Source organism: Ranitomeya imitator, chromosome 6 (genome assembly GCF_032444005.1).
Source record: "Ranitomeya imitator isolate aRanImi1 chromosome 6, aRanImi1.pri, whole genome shotgun sequence".
In the NCBI taxonomy this organism is placed as follows: Eukaryota; Metazoa; Chordata; class Amphibia; order Anura; family Dendrobatidae; genus Ranitomeya; species Ranitomeya imitator.
In genome coordinates this window covers 418,983,297-419,005,823 of record NC_091287.1, presented here as the reverse complement: position 1 = coordinate 419,005,823, position 22,527 = coordinate 418,983,297, and the positions used below count along the sequence as shown (strand labels likewise).

At 42.3% G+C, this 22,527-nt stretch overlaps 1 protein-coding gene across 1 annotated transcript in view; it reads right to left on the bottom strand.

Annotated features, from left to right (window-relative positions):
* SPIDR (scaffold protein involved in DNA repair) overlaps positions 1-22,527 on the bottom strand; it is an 801,106-nt gene that overhangs the window by 192,877 nt on the left and 585,702 nt on the right. The gene's annotated exons all lie outside the window — the stretch shown is intronic.

Below are 22,527 nucleotides of genomic sequence, written 5' to 3'. Positions count from 1 at the left end.
CAGTGTCAAGTACCCACAGTCAGTGATGGTATGGGGTGCCATGTCAGCTGCTGGTGTTGGTCCACTGTGTTTCATCAAGGGCAGGGTCAATGCAGCTAGCTATCAGGAGATTTTGGAGCACTTCATGCTTCCATCGGCTGAAATGCTTTATGGAGATGAAGATTTCATTTTTCAGCACGACCTGGCACCTGCTCACAGTGCCAAAACCACTGGTAAATGGTTTACTGACCATGGTATTACTGTGCTCAATTGGCCTGCCAACTCTCCTGACCTGAACCCCATAGAGAATCTGTGGGATATTGTGAAGAGAAAGTTGAGAGACGCAAGACCCAACACTCTGGATGAGCTTAAGGCCGCTATTGAATCATCCTGGGCCTCCATAACATCTCAGCAGTGTCACAGGCTGATTGCCTCCATGCCACGCCGCATTGAAGCAGTCATTTCTGCCAAAGGATTCCCGACCAAGTATTGAGTGCATAACTGAACATTATTATTTGTTGTTTTTTTTGTTTGTTATTAAAAAACACTTTTATTTGATTGGATGGGTGAAATATGCTAATTTATTGAGACAGTTTTTTTGGGTTATCAGGAGTTGTATGCCAAAATCATCAGTATTAAAACAATAAAAGACCTGACAAATTTCAGTTGGTGGATAATGAATCTATAATATATGAAAGTTTAATTGTAATCATTACATTATGGTAAATAATGAAATTTAACACTATATGCTAATTTTTTTAAGAAGGACCTGTATATACGGTAAATCTGATATAAAACCATCACGTCTGAAGAAAGAGTAGAGCCACTGATTCATCAGTATGAAATTTCTCTTGAACTCATGTACTAAATGCCACTGTGCGATATAAGAATGCATGGAAACTACAACTAAAATAGAACACCTTTATGAAAAATAAATATTGCATCATTCACACAATACCTAACAGTTTCCACAGCTCTAAGGGACACCTTTCTGACAACACTATCAATATTGATATTATTGTCTATGCCTACAAACATGTTCAGAGGGTAAAGACAGCTGTGGAATGGCAGTCTGCTTTTGTAAAACAGGTACTTGTGTAAATTAGAAATGGAGTCAAAATGATCCACCATTTTACTATTTTAGGCAAGACGATCACATCAGTGTTATGATCTGTGTTCTATCATCAATAAAATAGGACTAAAAACTGATTTCCAAGTTACTGCATTCTTATTTTCTTTACATTTTACACAGCATCCCAAATTTTGGGGAATTTAACTTATATAACAAAACTGGGTATCTGAAGAGAAGTTGAAGTTCAAAAGCCAAGGTGATCAAAGATTTGTAAGACTCACTGTGTCTATGAATGAAAGACAAATAAGCTAGAAAAACTTCTACAAGTTTCATGACGAACTCACTGCTGACTTAGGCTCAAATATTAGAGATCGATCATTAGGTACAGATTACTTGACAGTGAATGATCGCACTGCGTACTTTTGCTCTGACCCTGTGAATTTTATAATATGAGATACGCTACCATTGTGACACCTGATTGAACCAGGTGTAAAGTGGATCAGTTAGCAAATGTCTCAAAAGACATTCTCGTCACATGCCCAAATCGTGGACGTGACTGGCTCAATATATAGCTGCGTGTGCTGGTTGTTCATATTGAATTAACTATTCTGGTTTGCAAAACAGACCAGACTATTGCAGGCCGCTATCTTTTTTTACACAAACCATTGGTCTGGGTTGAAAATTTCTTGTGCACACTGGCCTATAGGCTCTCATGGTGTTAGTGTGCTGTCTGTTGTGCACAAGTACAACATACCGACCCAAAATACAGCTGTTATAGTGGTGTGAGGAGCTATAACATTGATTGGATCACATATCATCTCAATATGTTGTAATAAATAAAAGCCTGCCCAAACACAATGTACACTCCCAATTCCTATAGAAGCACAGAAATGACGAAAAGTCACCATTAGAAAAATAATAATGTCCACAATATAAGATGATGGATAAAACGTCTCATGTTAATCCTAAGGCTATGTGCACACGTCAGGATTTCTTGCAGAAATTTCCTGAAGAAAACCAGACAGTTTCTGCAAGAAATCTGCATGTGTTTTTTTCGAATTTTTACTGTATTTTTTTTCCAGAGCTTTCCCAATGCATTATATAGTAGTACAAACGCGAAAAAAACGCAAAATTAATGAACATGCTACTTTTTTACCGCGATGCGTTTTTTTTTTTGCGGGAAAAAATGCAGCACATGCACAAAAAGTGCTGAATGCATTATAAATAATGGGATGCATATGTATGCTTTTTTGCGCGTTTTTATCGCGAAAAAAAAAAAAAAAACGCAAAAAATCCTGAACGTGTGCACACAGCCTAAATCTGAAGGTAAGAGGCGAGTTTTGGGGAGACAACATTTTGTCTTCTATCCTGTGCTAAATTAACCTATTTAAAATACAGGCTTCCTCTTCAAGCGACATGGTAGATGCAGAGGCTAGTCGGATGAAAAATGGACACTTATAAATATACAAAGTTCTCATGATTAGTGTTGAGCATTCCGATACCGCAAGTATCGGGTATCGGCCGATACTTGCGGTATCGGAATTCCGATACCGAGATCCGATACTTTTGTGGTATCGGGTATCGGTATCGGATCAATAGGGATGTGTAAAATAAAGAATTAAAATAAAAAATATTGATATGCTCACCTCTCCGGCGGCCCCTGGACATCACGCTGGTAACCGGCCGGCTTCTTTGTTTAAAATGAGCGCCTTCAGGACCTGAGAATGACGTCGCGGCTTCTGATTGGTCACGTGCCGCCCATGTGACCGGCACGCGACCAATCAGAAGCCGCGACGTCATTCTCATTCACAAAACTCCTAATTCTCGGAATTAAGGACCTGCGAATGACGTCGCGGCTTCTGATTGGTCGCGTGCCGGTCACATGGGCGGCACACGACCAATCAGAACCGGCGACGTCATTCGCAGGTCCTGGAGGCGCTCATTTTAAACAAAGAAGCCGGCCGGTTACCAGCGTGATGTCCAGGGGCCGCCGGAGAGGTGAGCATATCAATATTTTTTATTTTAATTCTTTATTTTACACATCCCTATGGATCCCAGGGCCTGAAGGAGAGTTTCCTCTCCTTCAGACCCTGGGAACCATGAGAATACCTTCCGATACTTGATGTCCCATTGACTTGTATTGGTATCGGATATCGGTATCGGCGATATCCGATATTTTTCGGGTATCGGCCGATACTATCCGATACCGATCCTTTCAAGTATCGGACGGTATCGCTCAACACTACTCATGATATAAAGCAGATTACCTAAATCATATTAGCAGTTTTGTAAAAACAGAGCTGGAATCAGAAATAACCCATGTAGACACCAATATGAAAATTGAGCTGGACATGTGCTAATGTGACTTGGCGCCAACATTAAAGACAGCAAGAAGCTCCAGGTGACTGTTCCACTACTTAGGTATTTATACGTCTGTGATCACAGCTGTGCTCTCTTCCAGGCTCCTTACATGTGTCAGTCGAGTTCAAGCAGGGAAAGCAGCAACAGTGTGTACTTAAACTTTCTCTACTCAATTATGCCAGCCAGCTCAAGCAGCAAATCTGGCATAAAGACATCACAGCTGTTAGTTTTGGATCTTGAACTATAGAAACTTTTCTTATTTACCCATACAAGAGGAAGTGTAACAAGTTATTCATGATAAAGTGCCAACATATATATATACAAGTGATTCTCACAAAATTAGAATATCATCAAAAAGTTAATTTATTTCAATTCTTCAATACAAAAAGTGAAACTTATATAGAGTCATTAAAAACAGAGTGATCTATTTCACGTGTTTATTTCTGTTAATGTTGATGATTATGGCTTACAGCCAATGAAAACCGAAAAGTCATTATCTCAGTACATTAGAATACTTTATAACACCAACTTGAAAAATTATTTTATAATCTGAAATGTTGGCCTACTGACAGGTATGTGCAGTAAATGCACTCAATACCGGGTCGGGGCTCCTTTTGCATCAATTACTGCATCAATGCGGCGTGGCATGGAGGCGATCAGCCTGTGGCACTGCTGAGGTCTTATGGAAGCCCAGGTTGCTTTGATAACAGCCTTCAGCTCGTCTGCATTGTTGGGTCTGGTGTCTCTCATCATCCTATTGACAATACTCCATAGATTCTCTATGAGGTTAAGGTCAGGCGAGTTTGCTGGCCAATCAAGCACAGTGATACTGTTGTTTTTAAACCAGGTACTGGTACTTTTGGCAGTGTGGACAGGTGCCAAGTACTGCTGGAGAATGAAATTTACATCTCCAAAAAGCTTGTGAACAGAGGGAAGCATGAAGTGCTCTAAAATTTCCTGGTAGACAGCTGTGATGACTTTGGTCTTGATAAAACACAGTGGCCCTACACCAGCAGATGACATGGCTCCCCAAACCATCACTGATTGTGGAAACTTCACACTAGACCTCAAGCAGCTTGGATTATGTGCCTCTCCACTCTTCCTCCAGACTCTGGGACCTTGATTTCCAAATGAATGTCGAAATTTACTTTCATCTGAAAACAACACCTTGGACCACTGAGCAACAGTCCAGTTCTTTTTCTCCTTGGCCCAGGTAAGACGCGTCTTGCATTGTCTACTGGTCATGAGTGGCTTGACACAAGGAATACGACACTTGTATCCCATGTCCTGGATACGTCTGTGAGATGTGGCTCTTGAAGCAATAACTCCAGCAGCAGTCCACTCTCTGTGAATCTCCCCAAAATATTTGAATGGCCTTCTCTTAACAATTCTTTCAAGGCTGCGGTTATCACGGTAGCTTGTGCACCTTTTTTTTAACCACACTTTTTCCTTACACTCAACTCTCCATTAATATGCTTGGATACAGCACTCTGTGAACAGCCAGCTTCTCTAGCAATGACCTTTTGTGGCTTACCCTGCTTGTGGAGTGTGTCAATGACTGCTTTTTGGACATCTGGCATGTCTGTAGTCATCCCCATGATTATGGGATTGTGTAGCCTACTGAAACAGACTAAGGAACCTTTTTTAAAGCTTAAGAAGCCTTTGCAAGTGTTTTTTGTTAATTATGCTAATTTACTGAGATAATTACTTTTGGGTTTTCACTTGAAATATATCACTGTTTGTAATGACTAATTAATTTATGAGTTTAAATAAGAAGAACTGAAATAAATTAACTTTTTGACAATGTTCTAATTTTGTGAGAAGCATTTGTAGTAGTGTTAAGGTACCGTCACACTAGACGATATCGCTAGCGATCTGTGACGTTGCAGCGTCCTCGCTAGCGATATCGTCCAGTATGACAGGCAGCAGCGATCAGGCCCCTGCTGTGCTGTCGCTGGTCGGGGAAGAAAGTCCAGAACTTTCTTTCGTCGCTGGACTCCCCGCAGACATCGCTGAATCGGCGTGTGTGACACCGATTCAGCGATGTCTTCGCTGGTAACCAGGGTAAACATCGGGTTACTAAGCGCAGGGCCGCGCTTAGAAACCCGATGTTTACCCTGGTTACCAGCGTTAAAGTAAAAAAAACAACCGCTACATACTTACCTACCGCTGTCTGTCCTCGGCGCTCTGCTTCTCTGGTCTGGCTGTGAGCACAGCGGCCGGAAAGCAGAGCGGTGACGTCACCGCTCTGCTTTCCGGCTGCCCGGCGCTCACAGCCAGACCAGAGAAGCAGAGCGCCGAGGACAGACAGCGGTAGGTAAGTATGTAACGGTTGTTTTTTTTACTTTAACGCTGGTAACCAGGGTAAACATCGGGTTACTAAGCGCGGCCCTGCGCTTAGTAACCCGATGTTTACCCTGGTTACCGGGGACCTCGGGATCGTTGGTCGCTGGAGAGCTGTCTGTGTGACAGCTCTCCAGTGACCAAACAGCGACGCTGCAGCGATCCGGATCGTTGTCGGTATCGCTGCAGCGTCGCTTAGTGTGACGGTACCTTTATAGTAAGTTGGTGCATGATGTCATCATCAGAAATGTAATATGCCGCAAGGTTTTAAAGTCTGTTGTTGGGGATGAGTAAATAGAATTAAACACTCCAAGCATTCACATACACTCTTCAAATATCATTTGAGTAATACAAATGGAACATGCAAAGAGAAAATCTCCCAGGATATGATGCGAACCAGCTCTGATGTATGCAACTTTATGCCATACAATGGTACAATAATAATAATAGTAATAATCTTTATTTATATAGTGCCAACATATTCCGCAGCGCTTTACAGTTTAACAGCTTCAAACATAACAGTCATAAGTAACAATGTTATCAATACAATATACTTTACCTTAGGATCCCATGCAATAAGAACAACATAGTGTGCAAAATACATTTCTCGGCATAATGCCTTTGAAAAGCATACTTACCGTATATACCCGAGTATAAGCCGACCCCCCTAATTTTGCCATAAAAAACTGGGAAAACTTATTGACTTGAGTATAAGCCTAGGGTGGAAATGCAGCATTTACCGGTGAATTTCAATAATAAAAATAGATCATTATTTCCCCATAGCTGTGCCATATAGTGCTCTGCACCGTTCATTATTTCCCCATAGCTGTGCCATGTAGTGCTCTGCACTGTTCATTATTGCCCCATATAGTGCTCTGCACCGTTCATTATTTCCCCATAGCTGTGCCATATAGTGCCCTGCGCCGTTCATTATTGCCCTATAGCTCTGCCCCATATAGTGCTCTGCGCCGTTCATTATTTCCCTATAGCTGTGCCCCATATAGTGCTCTGCGCCGTTCATTATTGCCCTATAGCTCTGCCCCATATAGTGCTCTGCACCGTTCATTATTGCCCCATAGCTGTGCCCCATATAGTGCTCTGCACAGTTCATTATTGCCTTATAGCTGTGCCCCATATAGTGCTCTGCACCGTTCATTATTGCCCTTTAGCTATGCCCCATATAGTGCTCTGCACCGTTCATTATTGCCCTATAGCTGTGCCCCATATAGTGCTCTGCACCATTCATATTTCCCCATAGAAAGCTGTGCCATTGTCGCTGCTGCTGCAGTAAAAAACAAAACAAAAAACACATACTCACCTCGCTGCTTGCAGCTCCCAGCGTCTCGTCCCGGCGTCTCTCCGCACTGACTGATCAGGCAGAGGGCGCCGCGCACACTATATACGTCATCGCGCCCTCTGACCTGAACAGTCAGAGCGCAGAGACGCCGGGAAGATGGAGCGGCGCCCGGCGACTGGAACGCGGACAGGTGACTATGCGATACTTACCTGGTCCTGGCGTCCGGCTCCTTCTCCCGGACAGCTGTCTTCGGTGCCGCAGCTTCTTCCTCTATCAGCGGTCACCGTTACCGCTGATTTGAGAAATGAATAGGCGGCTCCACCCCTATGGGAGGTGGAGCCGCCTATTCATTTCTCTAATGAGCGGTCACACGTGACCGCTGATAGAAGAAGAACTGCAGCACCGAAGACCGTGGGACTGCAGGAGGAGCGCCAGGATCGCTGGAAGCAGGTAAGTATGCCTCAGCGCCCTCACCCCCTGACCCTGCCACCCACCTTGACTCGAGTATAAGCCGAGAGGGGCACTTTCAGCCCAAAAATTTGGGCTGAAAATCTCGGCTTATACTCGAGTATATAAGGTACATTCTGTGCAATTAAAATTAATCAAAAGGTACAGTAATCTCACACAAAACTACTAGATGCATGCATAAATTAGGTAAAAATGTACCGTAGTTACATTTACTCACTGAACATACACAGAATGCGTACTACAAGTAATGAACATAGACAAACAGATTAAATAGTTAAAGGGAACCTGTCACCCCGTTTTTTCAAGTTGAGATAAAAATAGCGCTAAATAGGGGCAGATCTGTGCTTTAAATTAGTGTATTTTTGGAGCCTTTATTCACCACCTATGCTGCCGAAATACCTTTGTAAAATCGCCGTTTTGGGCTGTCACTCACGCTGGTCTGGTCATGTGGGCGTGGTGACAGCGCTGTTTTTCCCCCAGATCTCCATTGGTGGCGTTGGAGATGCGAACTCGGCTTCAGGAAAATGGCCACCGCGATCTCCATCTGCGCACGCGCGGCATCCCGCAGCCATTTTCCTGAAGCCCCGGGAAGCCGAGAAGTACCATCTGCGCACGCGCGGCCTCACAAAGATGGCCGCGCCCACCGATAAACCGCTGAATAGTGCAGATCGCGCTCTTTTCCTTCACCTGCGCACTGGATTCGCCTGTTGGGCATGCGCACACCACTACGCCATCGATCCGCTCCAATAAGGAGCGCTAGTCCACGCTTATATGAAGTGGTCATAAACCATACAGGCTACCACAGGAGAACTTTTGCACAGATGGCGCTAATGATGGTAAAATGGATTGATAATTATCTCCCTAGGTATTGTAACAATTTTAGTCAATCATAGCGTGTTAGATTTGTATCCGGATCCTACTAATCTCTTAGGGAATAAAAAATCATTAATAAAACCATAATTGGTACTTGATATAATATCAAGATTTCAGAATGGGTTCCAACCCTCAGTCCCACATCAAAACATTAGGGCAAAGAAAGCGGCCATAGACCAACCAACAAGATCTAAAGATGGGACATATAAGAACAGTTGTTTCATATAAAGCACGCATATGTAAGAGATTCATTTAACCCCCGTGGTGACACCGATTGCATTCTAAAAATCCATTTTGCCTTACGCTTTAGAATGGCCTTGTCAAAATCTCCACCCCTTGGGTTAGGCCTGACCAGTTAAATCATACAGAAGGAGATCTCCTCCAAATGTCCGCCATGTTTTTCATTAACATGACGGGCAATGGGAGTATCCCTCTTTTTTCTGATATCTCCCAAATGCTCGCCAACCCCAATTCTCAATTCCCTGCTAGTTTTTCCAATGTAATCAAGGGGGCAGGTGCAGGTAGCTAGCTTTGTAGACCACCCCTCTTGTTATGGATCATCCAAAATATCTTGAAATGTGTGGTCTACTCCTTAATGATAAGGAAACATATGAAATACTACCTGGAGACCCCACAAAAAGTTTTGGTTATACACCACATAATGCTGCACAAAGGTTGATGGCCCCCATAAGATGCTCCATAGATTATGCCCCATATGATGCTGCTGCTGCTGCGATAAAAAAAAAAAGAAAAATTACATACTCACCTCTCATTGCTCAGGCCCCCGGCACTTGCAATATTTACCTGTCCCCGTTCCGCCGCCGTGCGCCGCTGTGTCTTCTGGCTCTGATTGTTCAGGCAGAGGGCACGCACTAACCACGTCATCGCGTCCTCTGACCTGAACGTCACAGTCAGAGGACGTGGAAGACGGAGCCTGGCAGTGCAACGGCGACAGGTGAATATCGCAATACTCACCCTCCCCCATTATACTCACTCTCCCAGCGCGGTCCCTGCTTCTCCATCGTCCCGGGCCGGCAGCTTATTCCTGTGTTCAGCGTCACTGGTACCACTCATTAAAGTAATGAATATGCGCTCCATCCCTATGGGAGTGGAGTCGCGTCCATATTCATTACTTTAATGAGCGGTACCACGTGACCACTGAACACAGGAAGAGCTGCGGGCGCCCAGAATCGCCACGGAGAAGCAGGGACTGCGCCGGGAGCAGGTAAGTATGATGTGACAGCCGTCTCTCTCCCTCCCCCACCGACCCCCTGGGAATGAATTGAGTATAAGCCGAGTGGGGCACTTTCAGACAAAAAAAAAAAATCGGCTGAAAATCTCAGCTTATACTCGAGTATATACGGTATATACAGTTACATCCAGAAATATTTGGGCAGTGATCAAATCTTCATGATTCGAGGTTAGTTAACCCCTTTACCCCCAAGGGTGGTTTGCACGTTAATGACCAGGCCACTTTTTACAATTCTGACCACTGTCCCTTTATGAGGTTATAACTCTGGAACTCTTCAACGGATCCCAGTGATTCTGACATTGTTTTTTCATGACATATTGTACTTCATGACAGTGGTAAAATTTCTTTGATATTACCTGCGTTTATTTGTGAAATAAACGGAAATTTGGCAAAAATTTTGAAAATTTCGCAATTTTCCAACTTTGAATTTTTATGCAATTAAATCACAGAGATATGTCACACAAAATACTTAATAAGTAACATTTCCCACATGTCTACTTTACATCAGCAGAGTTATAAGGGTTAAAAGTTGACCAGCAGTTTCTCATTTTTACAACACCATAATTTTTTTTAGGGACCACATCTCATTTGAAGTCATTTTGAGGGGTCTATATGATAGAAAATACCCAAGTGTGACACCATTCTAAAAACTGCACCCCTCAAGGTGCTCAAAACCACATTCAAGAAGTTTATTAACCCTTCAGGTGTTTCACAGGAATTGTTGGAAAGTTAAATAAAAATGAACATTTAACTTTTTTTTCACAAAAAATTTACTTCAGCTAAAATTTGTTTTATTTTACCAAGGGTAACAGGAGAAAATGGACCCCAAAAGTTGTTGTACAGTTTGTCCTGAGTACGCCGATACCCCATATGTGGGGGTAAACCACTGTTTGGGCGAATGGGAGAGCTTGGAAGGGAAGGAGCGCCGTTTGCCTTTTCAATGCAAAATTGACAGGAATTGAGATGGGACGCCATGTTGCGTTTGGAGAGCCACTGATGTGCCTAAACACTGAAATCCCCAACAGGTGACACCATTTTGGAAAGTAGACCCCCTAAGGAACTTATCTAGAGGTGTGGTGAGCACTTTAACCCACCAAGTGCTTCACAGACGTTTATAATTCAGAACCGTAAAAATAAAAAAAAATCATATTTTTTCACAAAAATTATCTTTTCGCCCCAATTTTTAATTTTCTCAAGGGTAAGAGAAGAAATTGGACCCCAAAGGTTGTTGTACAATTTGTCCTGAGTACGCTGATACCCCATATGTGGGGGTAAACCACTGTTTGGGCGCATGGGAGAGCTCGGAAGGGAAGGAGCGCCGTTTGACTTTTCAATGCAAAATTTACAGGAATTGAGATGGGACGCCATGGTGCATTTGGAGAGCCACTGATGTGTCTAAACATTGAAACCCCCCAAAAGTTACACCATTTTGGAAAGTAGACCCCTTAAGGAATTTATCTAGATGTGTAGTGAGCACTTTGACCCACCAAAGGCTTCACAGAAGTTTATAATGCAGAGCCGTAAAAATAAAACAAAATTTTTTCCCACAAAAATTATTTTTTAGCCCCCAGTTTTGGTATTTTCCCGAGGGTAACAGAAGAAATTGGACCCCAAAAGTTGTTGTCCAATTTGTCCTGAGTATGGTGATACCCCGTATGTGGGGGGACCACCGTTTGGGCGCATGGGAGGGCTCGAAAGGGAAGGAGCGCCATTTGGAATGTAGACTTAGATGGAATGGTCTGCAGGCGTCACATTGCGTTTGCAGAGCCCCTAATGTACCTAAACAGTAGAAAACCTCCACAAGTGACCCCATATTGGAAACTAGACCCCCCAAGGAACTTATCTAGATGGGGGTTCAAAGTTCTCACAACACAAGTGTTTCACTACAATTTATAACGCAGAGCCGTGAAAATAAAAAATCTTTTTTTCCCACAAAAATTATTTTTTAGCCCCCAGTTTTGTATTTTCCCAAGAGTAACAGGAGAAATTGGACACCAGGAGTTGTTGTCCAATTTTGTCCTGAGTACGCTGATACCCCATATGTTGGGGTAAACCCCTGTTTGGGCACACGGGAGAGCTCGGAAGGGAAGGAGCGCTGTTTTACTTTTTCAACGCAGAATTGGCTGGAAATGAGATCGGACGCCATGTCGCGTTTGGAGAGCCCCTGATGTGCATAAACAGTGGAAACCCCCCAATTATAACTGAAACCCTAATCCAAATACACCCCTAACCCTAATCCCAAAGGGAACCCTAACCACACCTTTAACCCAGACACACCCCCAACCCTAATCCCAATCCTATTCCCAACCGTAAATGTAATCCAAACCCTAACCCTAACTTTAGCCCAACCCTAACTGTAGCCTTAACCCTAGCCCCAGCCCTAACTCTAACCCTAGCCCTAATGGGAAAATGTAAATACACTTTTTTATTTTTTTATTTTTCCCTAACTAAGGGGGTGATGAAGAGGGGTTTGATTTACTTTTATAGTGGGTTATTTGGCGGATTTTTATGACTGGTAGCCGTCACACACTGAAAGACGCTTTTTATTGCAAAAAATATTTTTTGCGTTACCACATTTTGAGAGCTATATTTTTTTTCATATTTAATTCCACAGAGTCATGTGAGGTCTTGTTTTTAGCGGGACGAGTTGACGTTTGGTAACATTTTCGGGCACGTGACATTTTTTGATCGCTTTTTATTCCGATTTTTGTGAGGCAGAATGATCAAAAAACAGCTATTCATGAATTTCTTTTGGGGGAGGCGTTTATACCGTTCCACGTCTGGTAAATTTGATAAAGCAGTTTTATTCTTCAGGTCAGTACGATTACAGCGATATCTCATTTATATCATTTTTTTATGTTTTGGCGCTTTTATACGATAAAAACTATTTTATAGAAAAAATAAATATTTTGGCATCGCTTTATTCTCAGGACTATAACTTTTTTATTTTTTTGCTGATGATGCTGTATGGCGGCTCGTTTTTTGCAGGTCAAGATGACGTTTTCAGCGGTACCATGGTTATTTAGATCTGTCTTTTTGATCGCGTGTTATTCCACTTTTTGTTTGGCAGTATGATAATAAAGTGTTGTTTTTGACTCTTTTCTTATGGTGTTTACTGAAGGGGCTAACTAGTGGGACAGTTTTATAGGTTGGGTCGTTACGGACGCGGCGATACTAAATATGTGTACTTTTATTGTTTGTTTTTTTTATTTAGATAAAGAAATGTATTTATGGGAATCATTTTTTTCTTTATTTAGGAATTTATTTCTTTTTCACACATGTGGAAATATTTTTTTTTTACTTTATTTAGGAATTTTTTTTTTTCACACATGTGGAAATTTTTTTTTTTAAACTTTTTTTAAAACTTTTTTTTACATCACAGATCGCTGATCTGACAGCTTGCACAGCGATCTGACTTACAGCACTGCAGGCTTACCAAGCACCTGCGCTGAGCAGGCACTTAGTAAGCCACCTCCCTCCCTGCAGGACCCGGATGCCGAGGCTATCTTGGATCCGGGCCTGCTGCAGGGAGGAGAGATAAGAGACCCTCGCAGCAACGCAATCACATCGCGATGCTTCGCTATACCGCCGGCACACCGCGATCATGTTTGATCGCGGTGCCGGCGGTTAATGTGCCGGGGGCGGTCCGTGACCGCTCCTGGCACATAGTGCCTGATGTCAGCTGCGATAGGCTATCCCATCGGTGGTCATACGGGCCCACCCCACCTCGACGGGATAGTACGTCATATGTCAGAAAGGGGTTAAAGGAGTTGGACAAATCTATCCTGTGAAATGTTTAGGTATTACAACCATTTCTCTACAGAGACTTTTCATTTCAGGGGCTCACAAATGGACAAATTAACTTTACCATAAATAAAACATTATTTTGTAATATTTTGTAGAGAATCCTTTGCAGGCAATGACTGACTGAAGTCTGGAAGCCATAGACATCACCAAAGACTGGGTTTCCTCCTTTGTGATGCTTTGCTTTCGCTGTAGCTGACTTCAGTTCAGAATATTCCACTTCTGTGTCTTAAAAAGCTCCCAGGTTACTTTTTCAGTATGTTTTGGGTCATTGTCCATCTGTACTATGAAGAGATGTCCAAACAACCTCAAATAATAGGAGTGGTAGTCTGCACTGCCAATGTAGGACTGAAGAAACCAAGGACGATAGTGAAATTTGACCAACAGTTTATTCTCAACACATTTTAAAGTTGGACCAACATCTTCATCAGGAGAATCACCAAATATACTATTGTGCCTTAAAGAACTATTCGGTTGCAATTGCAGCATGTTTTGGGTCATTCTTCATTGTACTGTAAGGCATCAACAAATGAACCTTTCTGTATTTTGTTGAATCTGAGCAGAAAGTATCGCCCTGTAGAATTCATCTGGCTGTTTCTGTCTTCAGTCACATCACCAATAAACACTAGTGACCCAACTCCATTGGAAGCCATGCATGCCCATGTCATCACACTGACTCAACCATGTTTTACAAAGGATGTGGTATGCTTTGGATCATAAGCCGTTTCAAACCTTCTCCATACTATCTTCTTTCCATCATTCTGGTGCAGGTTGATCATAGTTTCATCTTTCGACAGAATGCTTTTTCAGAACTGGGCTGGCTTCTTTTTCTTGTTGACAAAGTCTAATCTGGCCTATTTTTAAGACTGAGAAAAAGTTTGCATCTTGTGGTGAACTCTCTGTATTTTCAATCATAAAATTTTCTCTTTATGGTAGAGTTAGAAACTAAAACATCTACTTCATGGAGAGTGTTCTTGACGTGGGTGGATGCTTTGAAAGGGTTTAACTTCACGATGCAAAGTACTCTGCGATCGTTCACCACTGTTGTCTTCTGTAGACATCCAAGTCCAACAGTGCACTCTTTTTTTCTGCAGAATTTACAAAACGATAATGGCCACTCTTAAAATTTCTGCTCCCTCTCTGATGGTATTCTTCTTTTTTTCAGTCTAGAGTTACTTTCACATGTTCAGTGTTTGGTCAGTATATAACTATGTTGACAAATATATAACTATGGACAAAATATGTATCACTGTCCAAATATTTCTGGACCTAATTGTATTGATAGGGATTAGCATTACAATTGATCAAATGGCAATCTACAATCTGAGGCCACATTCAAAATAGCTATTATACCTTAACAGGAGTCCATAATCCATAGGTAGATTTGGTAGACCTGAAAAATTCTATCTTACATCAACTGTCCTTAAATAGTGGTTTGGGAGCCACAAGTGGCTCACAATTCCCCATCATATGACTTATAGCAGCGCTGACATGACCATAGACAATTGCTGCAATATGCCAGTCAATAACTAAATTATAGGCGTACCCCTTGTCCAGAACAGCTCCAAAGATTTTGTGCTTCTCTGTGTAAAACATAGGTTACTTAAATGTGGCTCCAGAACATTGCTCAAAATTATCTGAAGCTCAGAAGATACAAAAGATTTGAGATCTTAGTGTTAAGTTGCTCATACAGACTAGAACAAACTTTGCCACACTGATTTTGGTTGGTGCCTCTGAATGTCTTACAAGAAGGGTTTCCCGAGTTTTTCCTGACAAATAATTAGGCAAATGTTACATAACAAAAAAGTTGATAATGGTTTTACAAAAGTGTCCCAATGACCAGCATGGGAATACCCACAAATGCATATCATATAAGCTTGAAATCCAATTGGAACATCCATGGGTTGGCCCTGAATAACATTTTTATATGTTATTAACTAACACCCCATGGATAATTTTTCTGTTTCAGTTCTATAACATCATAGACAGAACAAACGTGTATGTCTGTCTCAGGAACCAAATGTGAATTGGTCAAACTTTTAATAGGCATGAACCGCAGTGCCCTGGCTGGCAGCACAAACTGTTCTGCATCAACATGCCACAGAAGCTGTGAATATTAATGTCATTAGAAGCAATTGATTGTCAACAACAAGTAAAGAAGATTTATTACTTGATAGCAAAATAATCAATTATTGCGTCTTCTCAAGAACTGCCTGTATATATTGTGGTTAACTTTAGTAATGTAATGTCTTACATTCTTTATCCTTGTGTAAAATTGTGATTTAGAATGGTAGTTACACAGCACTGCTTTATTAAGAAAAAAATCTATTTGTATACAGTCATGGCCAAAAGTATTGACACCCATGCAATTCTGTCAGATCATACTCAGTTTCTTCCTGAAAATGATTGCCAACACAAATTATTTGGTATTATTATCTTCATGTAATTTGTCTTAAATGAAAAAACACAAAAGAGAATGAAGCAAAAAGCAAAACATTGATCATTTCACACAAAACTCCAAAAATGGGCCAGACAAAAGTATTGGCACCCTCAGCCTAATACTTGGTTGCACAACCTTTAGCCAAAATAATTGTGACCAACCGCTTCCGGTAACCATCAATGAGTTTCTTACAATGTTCTGCTGGAATTTTAGACCATTCTTCTTTGGCAAACTGCTCCAGGTCCCTGATATTTGAAGGGTGCCTTCTCCAAACTGCCATTTTTAGATCTCTCCACAGGTGTTCTATGGGATTCAGGTCTGGACTCATTGCTGGCCACCTTAGAAGTCTCCAGTGCTTTCTCTCAAACCATTTTCTACTGCTTTTTGAAGTGTGTTTTGGGTCATTGTCCTGCTGGAAGACCCATGACCTCTGAGGGAGACCCAGCTTTCTCACACTGGGCCCTACATTATGCTGCAAAATTTGTTGGTAGTCTTCAGACTTCATAATGCCATGCACACGGTCAAGCAGTCCAGTGCCAGAGGCAGAAAAGCAACCCCAAAACATCAGGGAACCTCCACTATGTTTGACTGTAGGGACCATGTTCTTTTCTTTGAATGCCTCTTTTTTTTTGTCCTGTAAACTCTATGTTGATGCCTTTGCCCAAAAAGCTCTACTTTTGTCTCATCTGACCAGAGAACATTCTTCCAAAACGTTTTAGGCTTTTCAGGTAAGTTTTGGCAAACTCCAGCCTGGCTTATTTATGTCTCGGGGTAAGAAGTGGGGTCTTCCTGGGTCTCCTACCATACAGTCCCTTTTCATTCAGACGCTGATGGATAGTACGGGTTGACACTGTTGTACCCTCGGACTGCAGGGCAGCTTGAACTTGTTTGGATGTTAGTCGAGGTTCTTTATCCAACATCTGCACAATCTTGCGTTGAAATCTCTTGTAATTTTTTCTTTTCTGTCCACATCTAAGGTGGTTAGCCACAGTGCCATGGGCTTTAAACTTCTTGATGACACTGTGCACTGTAGACACAGGAACATTCAGGTCTTTAGAGATGGACTTGTAGCCTTGAAATTGCTCATGCTTCCTCACAATTTGGTTTCTCAAGTCCTCAGACAGTTCTGTGGTCTTCTTTCTTTTCTCCATGCTCAATGTGGTACACACAAGGACACATGCCAGAGTTTGAGTCAACTTTAATCCATGTCAACTGGTTGCAAGTGTGATTTAGTTATTGCCAACACCTGTTAGGTGCCACAGGTAAGTTACAGGTGCTGTTAATTACACAAATTAAAGAAGCATCACATGATTTTTCGAACAGTGCCAATACTTTTGTCCACCCCCTTTTTATGTTTGGTGTGGAATTATATCCAATTTGGCTTTAGGACAATTCTTTTTGTGTTTTTTTTCATTTAAGACAAATTAATGAAGATAATAATACCAAATAAATTGTGTTTGCAATCATTTTCAGGAAAAAAAATGAGTATTATCTGACAGAATTGCAGGGGTGTCAATACTTTTGGCTATGACTGTAATTACCTTAAATTGTCTGTCATCCACTTCCGTCTGGACGTCCTCGAATCCCACAATCCACCGTGCTGCCCCGGAATTACGCCGACTGCCATATTGAAATATTGATGGGTATTCCAATATTGCACCCGCTGGTGGTACCAGTCTGTCCGTCGCTCCCCGTCTCCCCTCGCTCCTCTCCGTCACTCCCCATCTCCCCTCGCTCCTCTCCATCGCTCCACGTATCCCCTCTCTTCTGTCCCTCGCTCCCCGTCTCCCCTCACTCCTCTTCGTTGCTCCCCGTCTCACCTCGCTCCTCCAGCTCCTCTCCACAGCCCCCCGTCTCCTCGCACTCCTCCGGCCAACAATCCTAGCGGCGGCGACCATGTTGGCAGGAGAGAGTGCTGATCGCCGCTCACATGGATGAGAGCAGTCGCGGCAGATGGATCCTGCAGTGTGGAGGTGCAAGGAGGGGAGAGCAGCGGACACGGTGAGAGGCGGGGCTCCAGCAGAATACCATATACTATGATGGAGGCCCGATGCTATCGCAACGGGAGGGTGGTGACCTGCCGATGGGGGCAGGCTTTGCAGCTTGCCCCCATCAGCACGTCACCACCCTCCCAATGCGACAGCATTGGGCCTCCATCTAGTCTGTAAAGAAAAGGTGAAAATTTGATATTTAGTAGTTTTTTTTTTACTCCATTCAGGAAAAGGGTTTCACTGAACTGAAAATTTCTTTTTCACCATAAGCTCTTCATTAAAGGGCATTTCTTTTTTTATAAAGATCGACAGATATAAAGCAAATATTAGCATGCCAGAGGCAAGAAACCTGGGCATTCTTGTGATTTTGATAACTGATTATTCAAGAATTCTGATAATGCAACATACTGTAGAAACAAATCGGTTCCAATGTTGAATATTAACAGATATATAACTCCATCATGCTTTGATAAGTTTCATTATTTTCTGCAGAATTTCACACATGCACTTTAGAAAGCGTCTTAGTTTGCCAGCTTAGAGTCTCCTAACTGAAAACGTCGAAAGAAGAGATATTGTACTGCAGTAAATACTACATGGATGAAGGATAGGAAAAAAAAAGCAAGTGGTGTGGCCTGATGATTTAAATGGCTGAAATAAAAGATATGGCTGAAAAAGTGGCAGAGAGGGAAGAGCAAGAAGCACAAGAGATCTGCATTATAAACTTTTCTGTTAGACACAAATAATGATCATTTTGGAAGAAAAAAAAAAACTACGAGGACTGGGCAATCAGGAGATGATTTAATCAAGACTAAAGTTTATGCCCATGGGAGCATACGAGAAACTCAAACAAAACAAGAATAGTGACAATAACTTTATGAAAGCAGTTACAGATGAACTTTGGGCTCCATTGACTTCCAAACTTGCTCTTACATGTGATAATTATTTTAGGAAATTAACATCTTAAAATGTGTACTTTTAGAGAGATGATGCTCTCTATAAGACATTAATGCCATCACGAACTTTTGTACTATTCCTCAATGTGAAGCAGCAACTTTACTCCTTTATGACTACTCTAATGACAGGCATAGCACATCATGAGCGAGTGTCACTTCTCCGCAGCATGACGCGATATAACCGTCATAGCTTAAAACTGTCACTTTGTGTAAAAACGTAGTGACAGTTCAGAGTCGACAGCTGTCATTGAGAGATGAGCGGCACAGGAAGAGGTGCAGGGACCCATGCCAGTGGTCCCCACACTCAGAGCGTTGTGATCGGTCAGTAAATGTGACTGACCGATCACAGCAAGATCGTGAAGGAGGAGCTGAAATATCACCGCAAGAGACCAGCACAGCTAATGGCCGAGCTTCTGCAGAAAGAGCCAGTAGTGATGCCAGCACCGCCCTAGGCTCACTAAATCTCCAGATGTCACAGTCGAGAGCGATCGCGACATTTGGAAGGTTGTAAGAGGGAGGGGGAGTCCATCTCTCAGCCCAATCGGCACCACCCATTATGAAATCATGGGAGCCGATGATTTTCATGGCACTCAGAGTTCAAATAATAACTTGCCACAAACTGGATGAAACCGGAGAACTTTTTTGTTTTACACCGGTCTCATGCATTGCAGTGTTGGTGTATTGCAATGCATGATGAACAAAAAACACCATCACAGCCCCCTGACGAAGCCCACGCGAAGCGCGCGTAGGGGTACACTTGCGGCGGACATTGCAGCTATGGGTAAGAAAAACTAATTGCACATAATATTTTGTGTGGATGCCATGGGATGATATAATTAATATTATACGCTATTAATATGTCACTTTGACTATACCAGCATACTCATGGTTATCCCTATTACGGGTATGAGTATACAAATTGTACTTGAAGCACTGGCACTTTATTAGATTTGATCTTATCTTGCCTCGCTTTTCTGTCTGTGTGCACGTGGTTTGCTGCACTTGAGTCCTCAATTCAAAGGAGCTTGTGTCCTGATATGATTATGTTGTACTTTTGTTTCAGTGCCATATATGTATATTTTCAATAAATTATTATGATTTTAATCTTTGGTGGATTTTTTCACTCCAATTTCTTCTTGTTTAAAATATTGCTGGGAGGGTTTCCATGGCTAATGCATGTGGTGGCTGGGTTATTTAGGCCTGCGGTCACCAGCATTCATGTCAATACTGTCCTAAAGGTTTTGTTTGTCAATAGTAAAAAGATATAATGTTAAAAATACAAAAAAAAAAATCAGGCTATTCTCACCTTCCGTCACCACCGCAGCTTTCCTTCTCCTCCCGATGCTCTCGGCAGCTTCCGTTCCCAGAGATGCTCGCGAGACCACTATGTCATCTGGGTAATTTTGCCGTGCATCACTGGCAACGGAAGCTGCCAACCGCATCGCGGGACAGCTTCGGTGGACAACAGAAGGTGAGTATATAACTTTTTTATTTTAATTCTTTTTTTTTTCACAGGGATATGGTGCCCACACTGCTGTATACTACGTGGGCTGTGTTATATACTACGTGGCTGCTATATATTACATGGCTGCTATGTACTAAGTGACTGCTATATACTATGTAGCTGTGCTGTATACTCCGTGGCTGTCTGGGTTATATACTACGTGGCTGCTATATATTACGTGGCTGTGCTATATAGTACGTGGGCTGTGTAATATACTACGTGGCTGCTTTATACTTCATCGCTGTGCTATATAATACGTGGCTGTGCTACATACTACGTGGCAGCTATATACTATGTGACTGCAATATACTACGTGACTGTCTGTGTTACATACTACGTGACTGCTATGTACTACATCGCTATGCTATATACTACGTGGCTGTTATATATACTACGTGGCTGTTATATATCACTTGGCTGCTATATACTACGTGGCTGTCTGTGTAATATATCACGTGGCTGCTATATATTACATCGTTGTGCTATATACTACGTGGCTGCTATAACCTACATTGCTGTGCTATATACTACGTGCCTGTGCTATATACTACGTGGCTGTGCAATATACTACGTGGCTGTGCAATATACTGCGTGCTGTGCTATATACTACATCGCTGTGCTATATACTACGTGGCTGTACTGCATACTATGTGGCTGCTATAAACTACATGGCTGTGCTATATACTACGCGGCCGGCCGCGACCAATCAGCGATATTGCCGCGGGAGTTAAACACCGCTTCGGTGATTAGTTGTGCCCAGCCAACCACGACCAATCAGCTAAACGCAGTCCGGCTGCGAATTGGTGCGGGATTTCAACCACGCTTCGCTGATTGGTCACGCCCAGCTGGCCGCTACAATCAGTGATATTGGCACGGAATTTAACCCCCACTCACAGCGCGACGTACATACATACACACATATTCTAGAATACTCGATGCATTAGAATCGGGTCACCATCTAGTCTGTTGATAAATATCTAGAGAGGTGTAATTTACAAATTGTGATCAACTTACGGTGATTATGCTCTTCTGGCACTTAGGGGCTCTGCATATCGAGTTTGTAAACTATTCTATGAAAATTTGTTCTCCAAGAGTCAAATAGCTCTCCTTCACACTCGATCCTCACTGCGTGGCCTAACAGCACTGTTAGCAGCACATATGGGGTATTACCTCATTCAGCAGAAATTGTGTAACAAATTATGTGAAGATTTTTACCTATATCTCCTTGTGAAAATGTAAAATATGGGACTATAACAAAAAAAATGTAAAAAAAAAAAATATTCGCCGCTCAATGGTATAAAATGTTTTGAAACACAGGTGGTGTCAAAATGATCACTGCACCCCTAGATGATTTCATTAAGGCTACTTTCACACATCAGTTTTTTGCCGTCAGGCACAATCCGGCGAATTTTGAAAAAAAAAAAAATCCGGCAAAAGTTGCCACTGGATCAGTTTTTTTCTCAGACTTGTATTAGCAACGGATTGCGACGGATGGCCTCACATTTCATCCATTTTATTGCCGGATCGTCGGCGAACGTTTTTTGTGTCCGTCGAAAAAACGGACAGTGACAGACCCGTTGCCGTCCGTTGTTTACTATAATGGAACCCTATGGCGACGGATTCCATTTTTTTAAACTGAGCATGTGTTTTCCATTCTGGGGTCTCTCTCTCTTCGGATTAGCTAGTCGGCTCCAAATCAGCCAGTTGGATCCAGCGAAAAAACGGATCTGTCGAATCAGTTTTTCACAATTCGTGTCGGATCTGGTTTTTAAAAAATTGCCCGGACTCAGCCTGACAGCAAAAAACTGATGTGTGAAAGTAGCCTAAGAGGTGTAGATTATAAAATGGGGAGACATATAGGAGTACTGCTGTCATTACACCTCTGGGGCTCTGCCAATGTTATATGGCACCTGCAAACCATGCCAGGGAAATCTGAACTCTAACATGGCGCTCCTTCACTTCTGAGCTTTCCATTGTGCCTAAAAAGTGTTTTTTCACCACATATGGGGCACTGCTGTACTCACGACATTGTGTAAAAAATTTTGGGGTCCAATTTCTCCTGTTACTTTTGTGAAAATGAAAAATGTGGGGTTAAAACAATATTTCTGCATTTTTACATTTATTATTTTCATAGCCCAATGTTTTAAAATTTGAAAAGCACCTGTGAGTTCAATATGATCACCACGGCTC